We start from the raw sequence: 12,928 nt of genomic DNA on the forward strand, positions 1-12,928 counted from the left end.
ATAGTGGGGAGGGAGGGGGCGTGGCTACACCCCCGTTCCGCCGTTCTGATTGGCTCCTCCCTGGCTGCTAGGTAACCTCAGCCCCATTCTGTGCTGCAGTTGAGGAGCCCTGTCTGTTCCATTGTCCTCCAGAGAGAGAGAGAATCATCACCTCAAGCTGCAAGCTAGTGCTCACCCCAACAGAAACACAGGCTTTATTTATAGTAAGGAGCACATTGTAATCTTGGGCGCAGGTCTGCAAGCCTCTAACTGTTTAACGTTGCCCGTTGTGGGTGTGTTCGAGTGTGGAGGCCCCTTAGGCCCGTATGGTTTCCTGTGGCGCAGAGAGAGCAGGAAACCGCCAGATTGCCTCCCCCACGGCGGGCCCTTTTCGAAAGGCCGGACGTCAAGCGAGCGGGCCCCCGCTCGTCAAAAATATGAATCGCGCCCACGCGGCCCGGCCTAAAATGGGCGCCTGCCGCCCCAGTATCGTGCGCACTTTGCCACTTCCCATCTCAGTCAGTGCTACGCCTCGGGCGGGAGGGGCAATGGAACAAGTGACATAGGAAGTAAATTACACACAAACAAGAAGTGAACTCCAGGAGCGAGTTTCTCTTTCCATATTTTAACACGTGTGGTGTAGATGGAGCGGAAGGATTAGATAGATTTCCTGTGTTATCTCGATTAGAACTGGCACATGCAATCTAGTTGTTACTGAAGTATTACATTCTGTCCTTAGTTTCTGTTATCGCGTAGGAATTTATAAAGCGAGAAATTATCAATGCAAACCTAATAATGAGTAATTACAAGGACCATTAACTGTGATGCAGTGGAAACTAGGGTTGCCAAATGTGATTAAGCGTAATCCGGTACGTTTCATCGCTTACCCTCACCAGTCCCTGTGGCACACTGATTCCTACAGCAACTGGAAAGCAATAAGACCCCATACGTGGATGAGAATCGACTGTAAATCAACCACAACGCCACCGTTCTCCACCCACCCCGGACAACACACACCATCACTTCTCATTTTCGGAAATTTTATGTCTGGTAAAGAATGCGTTCAAAGAAAATGACAGAAATAAACTTTATTTTCAATATCACAATGATTACTCGCCACAATTGTATCCCGGAAATTGATCTTCAATTCCTAAGAGACTCCAGTCACATTCTGGTAGGGATCATTGACGTGTATTAACGAGTTGATATGATTTGGAGATGCCGGAGTTGGACTGGCGTGGACAAGGTGAAAAAAAAAATCAGACGACACTAGGTTCTAGTCCAACAGGTTTCTTTGAAATTGCAAGCTTTCAGAGCGTCGTTCCTACCTCGTGTGGTATGATAGGGAGGTATAAGACAATATTTATAAGCAAAAAAAGTTAACAACTTTAAAACGAGCTGCCCTTGTTGAATCCTTTAATTAGTTAGGAAGTGGGCTGCTGATTAAAATTCAAAATCCAGATTCCTTACAAGTTTTTGTCCCTAGATAAAAGTTTTATCAATGTACAAGAGGTGATACTCAGGTTAGACAATGCACTTTAAGTGTGAGATCCTACTTTGAATCTGTCTATGTTTAAAGCTGAGGTGCAGTTTTATCTTTTTGCCAACATAATCTGCTCTGAAAGCTTGCAATTTGAGTAAACTTGTTGGACTGTAACCTGGTAACATTTGAATTTTGAACAAGTTGATAGAGCTTGTATGTATATAAATGATACAACATTTCACAAAATAATTCCATAGAATCTCTTCTTCTTCCCCAAACATTTCCTGGTGTCCCAAAACCAGTAATGGCAAAAGACTCTGCAGTTTCCACCACAATGGACAAGCGATGGCCCCATTCCCATTTCTAGGTATAGTCCAGTTACAATATTTTTGATGAGTTCTGAGTAGTGAGGGGAAATAATGTGTTGCTGCAGAATTTAAAGACTTGAAGGAAATAAAATAAATTTGGTTCATTTCCGTGTCTTATTTTGCACAAGTTTAGAGGTTTGAGATTATGCAGTAGGGCAAAAACTGTAATCAACAGCAAATTCTCTAAAGGAGGAGTGGAAACATTGCTACAAATATGGCTGATTGATACTCTCTTAGCTGAAGCACTACAGGATTGTTTCATTTAGTTAATTTAAGCATTGCATTGATTACAGTTCAGGAGACAATTTGGAGTACAGGAGTTAGCATTGTTACCTTACAGCACCAGGAACTCCGATTCAATCCCAGCTTTGAGTGACAGTCTGTGTGGAGTTTGCTCATCCCCCCCTATTTTTGCAAGGGTTTGCTCTGGTTTCCTCCCAGTTCAAAGATGTGCAGGCTAGATGGATTGGCAATACTAAATTGCCCAGGGATATGCTGGCTAGGTGAATTAGCCATGAGAGATGCAGGGTTAGAGGGTAAAAAGATGAGTCTGGGTGGGTTACTCTTCAGATCAGTGTGGAGTCAATGAGCCAAATGGCCTGCTTCTACACTGTAGGGATTCTATGATTCTATCTTGTCTGTATTGGACTTAAAACATAAGAAATAGGAGCAGGATTAGACAATCTGGCCCATCAAGCCTGCTCTGCCATTCAATAAGATCATGCCTGATCTTTTCATGGACTCAACTCCATTTATTTACCCACTCACAATAAGTTTTAATTCCTAAATAGTGTTGAACAGTATATTTATGCCTTAAAAACAAACAAACAACACAACAGTCTCAACTGGTTCACTTATGGTTCCATTCGAATTTAATTGAATTTATTGTCATGTGTACTGAGACAGAGTGAAAAGCTTTGTCTTGCGAGCAATACAGGCAGATCACAGGAGTTAAGTAGCATAGATAGTAAATAATAGGTAAACTGCAGCAAAAACAAAACAGTTACAAGCAAAATGTTAAGAGTTTTTGAGTCCATTCAGTATTTGAACAAAAGTAGGGTGGAGTGAGTGCGAGTGGGCTTCTGTACTTTCTCCCTGATGGTAGAGGTTATAGAAAACCATTGCCAGGGTGGGATGGATCTTTGAGAATGCTGGCAACCTTTCTTTGATTGTGGGCCTGGTAGATGGATTCTATACATAAGAGGTTGGCCTTTGTGATTGTCCAGGCAGAGTTCACCACTCTCTGTAACGGTCTCTGATCTTGAATCGTACAGTTGCCATACCAGTTAGTGATACATCCAGAGAGATTGCTCTCAATGGCGCACCTATAAAAGCTGGCAAGGGTATTTGCTGTCATACCAAATTTCCTCAGTTGCCCGAGGAAGAGAAGACGTTCTTGGGCCTTTGTAAGCAGTGTGTCCACATGAAGTGTCCAAGAAAGCTTGTTGTGGATGACCACTGATTTCAGCTCTGTTCTGTTTATGTGTAGGGTGGCATGAGTAACATCCTGCCGAAAGTCAATATGTGCCTTGGTTTTGCTAGCATTGAGAGCTAGGTTGTTCTCGGTGCACCATTTTAGCAGGTCTTCCAACTCCCGTCTGTTTCATCGCCACTGAGACTCGACCGACTGTGGTGTCATCAGCAAACTTGTAAATGGCATTGGGCTGGTATTTGGCAATGCAGTCATGGGTATATAGTGAGTACAGTAGGGTGCTGAGTACACTCCAGTGCCACCTCAGTCAAAGCAAAGCAAAATGCTCAGAGACACAGTATAGCTTTACCTCCATCTTTATTCTGAGTGAATTCTCGGTCTTCTCTCGAATAGTAGATTCTTAAGGAACTATATAGTCACTTACAGGGAGCAGCATCCAAATAAGGCAACATCTATATTGATTGGGTAACCATTACAATCATTGAGCAACAGCAGTAAAGATTAAATAGTCTGGCATTATACAATGGATGTTCTTAACCTTGTTAACTGGCTTCACATAATGAATTCTTTACTCAAACCAAAAAAAAACTCTTTTCCTACCTACTCATCTTACACACTTTCTCATTCCCTCCTTTTATCATTTCACGATAACCACTGAAATGGTGTTGTGGAGAAAATGTAGAGATTCACCAGGAGATGCAGACAGTCCTTCAAGAAGGAAGTCTTTTATTTGCAAAAAAACAGTGACACTGAGAAAGCAGATTCTAGAATGCACACGAACCTCAGGGTCCTTTTTTTTAAAAAATATCTTTATCATGTTTCTGTTTGATTAATATAGTTGGACATGCTGATATGCTAAGTACCTCATTCTAGCTACACAATAAACCAATGATGTTAGTTTCCATTATCTCTTTAGAATAATATGAAATAGAATGTACAACTAATGTCACGGTTAGATATTTAATACTAACTCTTGCAACAATGGTCTTTCATTCCAGACTAATTAATATTTTCCTAATGTTATTAGATATTTATTATCACCTCTGCTACAGTGATCTTCCGTTCCAGACTAACCTGTCGTCATGATAGCTATTTAACTATCCCATATATTACAGTAGTCTCCTGTCTCAAGCTGACTCTAACTATTAGATATTTAATGTCATATCCCAAATATTTATGGTCCCAGTCTTGTCATACTGACACTTAACAGGGAAACTACCTCTACTAATTGTTATCTCATCCCGCCATAGTGACCTTTCAGCCTTAACCTGACTCTGCTAATTAGTGTAAGAGCATTCCACTATTTTTAACCCATCCTGCCTTCCACAGATTGCCAGTGGTCTTCATGCTTTAACTCTTTCCATGCTCTTTATTTTCCATATTCCCCCTTTTGAGACCTACTGGTCTCACCTAGAGAGAAAGAAAACAATAAGCTCAGCCCTAATACAAACAAACAAAGTAGTTCCCAACACGGACTAAATAATTTTCGGACGCTGAGACTTAAAGAGTTTTTCCTCCGTTCCTGGGATCCCTTGGGCCAAAAAACTCTGTCCTCCAATAACAAGAACAGAAAAAAAGACTCAAGATCCCTCACAATCGAGGACCCACGCTTTCTACAGAAAGATCATAGTCGTCCCACGTAGACATATTCCTTGTACCGTGGCGGTTGTCAGATCATAATAGTTCAGCAGTGGGGTCATGTCAGAGGAGTAAGCGCTTCCAGGGGTAGCTGAAATGACCACAAGTTGCCATGTAGTGACGTGAACTAAAAAAAAAGGACTTATAAAAGCACAAAAGACACAGGCAACAAGTAAAAACACATCTACAATAAGACCAAACTTGACAAGCCATGCTCCCCCAAGACATTATTCAACCAATCAAAAGCCTGATGACCAAACCCCGCATTGTCTTTTAGCTCCAGTCTTTGATTCTTTAGTGAGACATCCCCTAGGGCTAGTGTTGTTAGGTATAAAGGCACAGAAGTACTCCCCAAACATCTCACAAACCCCACCTTTTTCTGCCAGTATCCAAAGTCCTGTCTGTTTTGCCATGTCATTTTGGTAGTAGCATCCAATTGTTCTCCCAAAGCCACAAGGGCATAGTCAGTATAAATGATAAATCTCTGCTGGTTGTAATAAGTGTAATTAATCCATTCAGCATTCTTGCTAACCCCTATCACTGTGACGAGAGCCTCCCCGCCCACGGCAATCTCATTGCGGGCCTTAAACTCATTAGGAATATCTCTTGGCTGTCCAATACCATCAATCCAAATTGCCGGATCAGGGACATACCATTGCTTAGTTCGGCGCAAAGCTGACTGACGTAGCATCAAGCTGCACATGTGGTGATATAACTACCTCGTGTAGGAGCATTACACAGGCACAGCTGCCACTCCAGTCAGCAGGCAGCAGCGGGTAAAACCCACCTTTCTTACCACACAGCCGCTATATGTCTGCCAGTAGGATGCATTGAGAATTTAAAATAGCCCCAGATGTGGTGTCCACCTCTAGTTCAATCGTATACCTGTAAGGACCCTTAAAATAGCCTACTGGTGTGGAACCATTTCGCTTAAAGCTTTCAAAACTCAACCCTTCCTGTATTCTAAAAGCAGCCATGGGGAACGTGTAATTAGTCTTACTGGTGGACCACAGGGTACAATTGCCACACCACCGTTGGAGTTGATGCCTGCCCATGTCATCCTGCTGATAGAACGTAGAGACCTGAAGTAGGAGGCTCCAAAACAGGCAATGGGATCGCCCGTAAGTTGATGAATCATCCAGGTTAAGAGATCAGCTAGAGTGCTGCAAATGCCATTGAGTACAGGTGGTTGAGTTATAGGGCATAGGGACAACATAGTATGAGGGGGTTGCCTTAGTACACAAGAAACTGTCCTGTCTAGCCATCATTACGGCTGTATAGTTTGCCCATTGATACCAGTGATTGTCATGGGTGCATACCCATGTTAGGGGACAAGGTCTGCACTTTTAATACATCTTTGCCTCCCAACCGGAGTGACCCTGGCATTACCAGTCCAGGTCTGCCAAGTTAAATGGTCTCCAAGTCTGAGTATGTAGGCCTGGCATCAGGGGTGAGGGGGGGAAAAAAAAAAAATCAGGGGCATCACCCATGTCTTCCCCATCCCTGCTGCTAGGAGAACTATGCTCCACATCCCCAACACTATCATTTCTGGAGTGGAGTGATCAGTATCTCCTGTACCTTGTTCGGAACCCTGCTGAGGGGTACTAGCCTCCTCTGTGCCCTGCCCATATCCAAGTTCCTCAGCCTCAACTCCACTTACCTCAGTTTTAGAGTGAATTTCTGCCGGTGGGAGAGCTTTAGTACAACGATTAAGGTGGTATCATATGTGTTGTCCTTCCACTTGGATGGTGGTAGGCGATGCCTTAGTCACTACAAAAGGTCCCTCTCTCCTTGGCTCATTCAAGAATCTTCAAAAACCTGCATGTACACCCAATCCCTGGGTTTAATAGGTCCTTCCTCATTGACAGGTCTCTGTTCCCTTTGTGTTTCCTGCAGATGGGTAGTCTCATGTATCATAGTTAGCTGCTGCATATATTGCTTAAGTTCTAAGCTTAACTGCTCCAAGCTAGGCCCTTCATATGGGCCTTTCCACCTAGGCACTGGCATAGGTCTACCTGTGAGCATCTCATGCAGTGTTAGATTGGTCATGCGATAACTCATTAGCGCCAGTGCATCAATCCAATTAAGATTGGGGCTTGCGCAGATCTTGTTTAATTTGGCTTTCAAGTGTCCCATTAGTTCTTTCCACCATATCCTGTGACTGGGGATGATACATGCATCCACATCTCTGTTTGATTCTCAAAGACTGCAGCACCAACTTAACTACTTTCTGAATGAAGGCAGACCCATTGTCTGAGCCGATTTCCAACGCTATACCAAACATTGGGATAACTTCATCTGAAAGAAATTTCACTACTGTCCCAGCTCATCTTCCTTCATTGTCACTGGCATGCTCCGCTGGGGTGTTACCTTCAGATTCCCTGTCAAGTTGCAGCATACTAGGATTTTAATATAGTTGCCATCCCCAGACTCCCAAACCCCTGTCATGAGCATATGCCGTTCCTTAATTGTTTCTACATGCCTGGCTATAGGTCCTAAGTCTTTAGATTGATATCTCTTATTTACCAGTAAGGTTAAATGTGGTGCAGCACCTAGTACACTATACCACTTTTCCAGGAATGCATTGCTCTCTATTTGCAGGATCATTCCCTGCTCCCCTAATACTATTGCTTCACTTCTCAAATATTGTGGACCAGCGACTTCCTGCTGCCACTGCCTCTCTAATACCTCATCCGGAGACTCAAATATCACTGTACAGTGCAGCTCAGACTTCGGTGGTCTTGCTTTAGTCAATATAGTCAACACTTCTGTTTCCCACATCACCCAACTGTGTTGAATATCATTACTATATCCCCAATCGCATAAACATCTTTAACTTCTTGCATCGCTAATTATATATTGGCCTTTTCCATGACAAAATATTACTTCTAAGCATCCCTACCTAACAAGTTAATTGGCATCTCTTTAGACACTAATATTGGCAGAATGATCTTCCATTTCTAATCTTACTGGAGCTGTAAAGCAAGTTACCTGTGATTTCCCTGAGAACCCTGCAGTCTTAACAAATTTACTTGACACAGGAAGGTGAGAGGCATACCGCGGCTATACGCAAGTGTATGTAGCTCCAGCATCTACTGCCCTTCTATATTAATTTGTATTACTGGTTCTTGATCAGCCTCCCATGCTACTACAGGGTAGTTCCCGGTCTCACCCAGGTTCTCAGGGCATCCCTAGCACATCCCGTCTGGGTTAACAGGTCCTGCTGGGTCTGTAAGTGTCTGGGAAGTGGCCACTAGGGATTCCTGCTGTCTAGGCCCGCTGTGGGGCAGAGGGGGCCTGGTCCAATAAGAGTAATTCCTCCTCAAGTGGCCTGGTTGATGGCATCCCCAGCACATCATTTCTGGCCCCCCTTGAGCCTGATTTATCATGTACCTTAGTCTCCTATTCCTAGGTTCCTGACCTTGGACACTCCAGTTCTGTTTAGGCTGTTTAAATCTGCCCTACCCTGGATACATGACCTGTGGGGAAGCTTCTAAGAACCTCCATTGCTGGCATGGGACTTTCTGGCTACCTGATAGGACCCCCCTTGCACCAGCACTTGGTTCATACCAGTGTTGATTATTTGAGCTGCATTTACACCTCCTCCTGCTGTTCAGACAGTTTTTGTCTTTTCGAAACCGTTCAACGGCATGAGCTACATGATTTCTAAATTTCTGGTGGCTCACTGATGTCAGACCCACCTCCTCCAGTCTTGACCGGACTTGGGAGGGCATTGCCTCAATTGTGGAATTTCAGAACATTGTGGTCAGCAACTGATTAGTCTGTGTCTTGCTCGGTTTCCCATCTCCACTTTTTTTTTTAAACTGGTTTCTCCAAGTAGGCAGCCGGGTTTTCACTTTCTCCCAGTGGATCCCTTCTCAAAGCCTGGGGTCCATTTGGGTGGATAACAAGTCTCTTAAGGCCTGCCATACATTGTCTCACTTGATCAAACCTGACTCCATCAATCATTGGATCTGCTTGGCAAACAATCCAGAGTTCCCCAAGGAATGTATTGTGGGTTTCTCCCCTCTTTTATAAGCAGTGGTAGCAGCCTTCACTGTTGGCCCTTTTTCCCTTTACCTGTGCTACTTCTCCATAAATCCCCCTCAGGCTCTGAATCCGATGCCATTTCTAATTCCTCCCATCCTTTAGCTACTAGGGCCTTTTTCTTTCCTTGTCTGTCATCATCCCTTTCTACTTGCTGTGCGCCACTTTCACTGTTTTTCTCTTCAGCCCTCCTTTCATATCAGCACGAGTATTCCTCAATTGCTTTTTGTTTCCTTAGCCCACGCAGCACACTAAATCTCATGTTTCAGCTTTTCTTGCTCACCTTGTATGGCTTCTATTTACCCGTCCCTTTTCTCTCAATTCATTTGTCTTCCGCACTTGCATCCCATTCTAACTATCCCTCTATTTCTACTGTTGCCTTTATTACTGGACACTGCTTCAATGTCTCTTCAACTCCTCCACATCTGGGTATGGGGTGGGGGTGGGGAATGTTGATTCCTGTAACTGTTCAGCTTCTTTTGCAGCTTTCCTAGTCACCACAGGTGACTGACAAGCTACCTTCAGTTCCTCACCCTCTTTCCTGAAAATTTCAGTATTTCAATTTCCTGATCCCTCTTTTGGTTTCTATTTTTAAGATTTATCTTTCAGCTTATAGTTCTTAGTCTTTCCATCTCATCACACACATCAAAAAAGGTACCTTCTTTTGGCCATTTAGTCAATAAATCCTTAGTTCTTTTTCCCTATTTTTCAGAATTTTTTACAATATCATTTCTTGCCACCAGAAATTTCTTATTCAGTATCTCAACTGCAGTCCCTTTATCCATGTTAACATATATTTCAGTCCAGCTAATGTATTATCTCTGCTCTCAAAAAACACTTCCTCATACCATTCAAGTCTGGTAGGGCTTTGTCAACAGTATAAACAATCCCTAACTTTATAACTTGCAATTGTCCCTTACCAATCTATCAATTCCTAAATGTCCTCAATTGCAGCTAGTGAATACAAACTTATTCTCATTCAGCCTAAACCAATCTAGCACTCCATTTTCAAAATGCACCAATCACTAACAGTTTCTTGAAAAATCTGTCAACCAAAAAAAAATTACATTCTTACAGTACAATATAAAATCAATACACCCCTGGATCTCAAGCTCCAGTGAAACAAAACATTTAACCACCAAACTATTATGCATACAAGCCAGATCACAATGATTAAACTATAAAATCTCTCAGACACACCCACAAACAAACATTCTGCAAACTACAGCTGCTCACTCTCTCACACACACACACACACACACACACACACACACACGGAGCCTTGCTGCGAACAGCCAAGAACTCAGCCATAAATCAATCTCTCTCACAGCCAGAGCCTTACTTAAACAGACCCTTTGTTCATTTCCAAGAGTCTAATTATCCTGCAAGCCTTATCTAAAAGATTCAACAGTCTAGTAACACTAATACTGACTATTCTCTGCTATTTTACTTTTAATCATCCACTACCAATCTGCTGGCTTTCTAAACAGATCTGTCAGCACTTTTTGTAAAACTATTTCCCCTTATTTATTCTGCCCTATGTATTCAGGCCCTCGTTTCCTGCCAGGTGTTATCTATATGGTCTTATATTCATCACATGGACTTTTAGCATCAACACGTGGACCTTTTACTCAGACAATTGCTACATTCTATTCTTACTCCCCCCTTAACCCACTGCGCAGTTTTGTTGACCAATTCTCCACGTCTCCTTCAGCTGCAATTTACCCCTCACCTTTGGATCTTGGATCAGAGACCCTTTGGCAAGTTCCTGCACCATAAACCTCTCCAAGCCAACAGAATATAGTCCAAATTCACAGCAAAAGTACTAATTTTTTTTGTTGGGTACCCTTATTCTGTCAGTCTTGGGGAGTGCCCCCAGTGGACCAAGCGCCCTGTCACTGCTGCCTTCTTTCCAGGTGGGTCTCTGCACGACCCTGCTCCCAGCACCAAATTTGTTGTGGAGAAAATGTAGAGAATCACTGGGAGATGCAGGGAGTCCTTCAAGAAGGAGGTCTTGTATTTGCAAACAAAAAACCATGACACTGAGAAAGCAGATTCTCAAATGCCCACGAACTTCAGTGTCCGTGGTTTTTAAAATTTTTTTTAAAACCATGTTTCTGTTAGCTTATCAGCATATCCAACTATATTAATCAAAGTACCTCACTCTCGCTACACACTAAATCAGTGATGTTAGTTCCCATTATCACTTTAGTTGTACATTCTACTTAATGTTATTCAAACATCACGGTTAAATATTTAGTGCTAACTCTTGCAACGATAGTCTTTCATGCCAGACCCTACTTAATATTTTCCTAGTGTCATAATTAGGAATTTATTATCACCTCTGCTACAGTGATCTTCCATTCCAGACTAACCAGTCATGATATTTAATTAAAAGAGAAAATGCTGGAAAATCTCAGCAGGTCTGGCATCATCTGTAAGGAGAGAAAAGAGCTGACATTTCAAGTCTAACTGACATCTATTACAGTAGGCTGTCTCAAGCTGACTCTACTAACTATTAGATATTTAATGTCTGTCCCAAATATTTATGGTCTCAATCTGGTCATACTGACACTTAACAGGGAAACTACCTCTACTAATTGTTATCTCATCTCACCATAATGACCTTTCAGCCTTAACCTTACTCTGCTAATTGATGTAAGAGCATTCCACTATTCTTATCCCATCCTGCCTTCCACAAATTGCCAGTGGTCTTCATGCTTCCATGCTCTTTATTTTCCATAATTGCAGTACCAGCTTTCATAAGACTCTTGACAGCCAGTATTTAAGCAAGTTATTGACACAGCATACAAATGATTATAATGACAAAAATTACTAGTCCATTACAGTAAATAGAGTTTGAAGAATCCTCTCATGTGGAAAAATATTCACTAGTAAAAATTCTTAAATCCACAGTCCATAGTGACCATTCCATCCCCTCCAAGTTGAGTGGAAATGAGCCAGTCATCCAAAATCTCCTTCAATAAAGTCCAACCTGAAAACAAAATCCAGTCTGTCCTTGCCGACCACTTCATGGAGAAATCTGAATTCCACTGTAAGGACAGTTAAATACTTCACGAAACGGACGAGGCTTCCATCCTTCCAGAGATGCTGCAGATAGAGGATACCAGTGTATCGGAGTGTGAAGTGCAGCAGCAGGATAGGTGAATACAGCATTCTTTGCTGCTTCTAATCCTGCTCTGCTGTCAAGTGTAACAAAGCCAACTGGCTGTTGTGATGTTAGCTTTGTCAGTGAACAATCATACCCCTTAAAATGATCGAAAGACAAGGTAAAGCCCATATGATTTAATGTCCAAAGGAAGGCCACTGTCAAAAATCGTACCAACCTCCTCTTCATTATTATTAGCTTCTCCACTTTTCATGCTTATGACTGGGGAGCTGATTGAATCCATTGGATCAAGTTGTGGAAGGGTGGTCTGAAAGCATGCTTTACCTGTGAATGGAGAAACTCTAGAGACAATGTTAGCTGCTGAAAGTATCTTTGCATTTCCTGTCATCACCTTTGCATTTGCATCACCTTGCCAAGGTGATTATTAGTATGAAGACAGTCACATTTAACTACACCAAATTGTCTCTGCCTATTTCAACATTCTCAGTCATCTTGAAGTGTTACTCTGTTCACTATTTATGACAGTCTAGTTTTAGACAGTCCATAAACTTCTAAATTGAACTGCCTAAACAATTCAGGCAGTTATAAAACAACAATCAATCAGTGGTCCTAAAAATCAAACCCTCGGGGGACCCCTTTTAGGTTATTCAAAAAAAACTTTAACAAATTAATACTTGGCTAACATGAAAACTGTCAGGAAAAAAGTATTTCCAAAGTCTAGAACAGCAAGAAAAACAATAAGATATTTCCTGTGAAGAGAGAATTGAAGAAGCAGTTTCAGTTCAGATTTAAAATGTCAAAAATTCATTGGAAACAAATGCTGAATATCTTAAAATGTTCTCCAAATGAAA

The 12,928-nt window shown here is 42.2% G+C and overlaps 1 protein-coding gene across 3 annotated transcripts in view; it reads left to right on the forward strand.

The window, feature by feature from the left end:
• The first annotated feature begins 120 nt into the window (after nucleotides 1–120).
• LOC122556625 (neuropeptide Y receptor type 6-like) overlaps nucleotides 121–12,928 on the forward strand; it is an 88,865-nt gene continuing 76,057 nt past the window's right edge. For 2 of the 3 annotated variants that reach the window (XR_015759731.1, XM_087995322.1), the window contains exon 1: nucleotides 121–1,225. The gene's annotated coding sequence lies outside the window, so the exon portion shown is untranslated. The remainder of the gene's footprint in view (nucleotides 1,226–12,928) is intronic. The other variant, XM_087995323.1, reaches the window with a different exon arrangement.

The sequence above is a fragment of the Chiloscyllium plagiosum genome, unplaced genomic scaffold (genome assembly GCF_037043375.1).
Source record: "Chiloscyllium plagiosum isolate Xiang-an unplaced genomic scaffold, Cpla_swu_hap1 HiC_scaffold_16, whole genome shotgun sequence".
In the NCBI taxonomy this organism is placed as follows: domain Eukaryota; kingdom Metazoa; phylum Chordata; class Chondrichthyes; order Orectolobiformes; family Hemiscylliidae; genus Chiloscyllium; species Chiloscyllium plagiosum.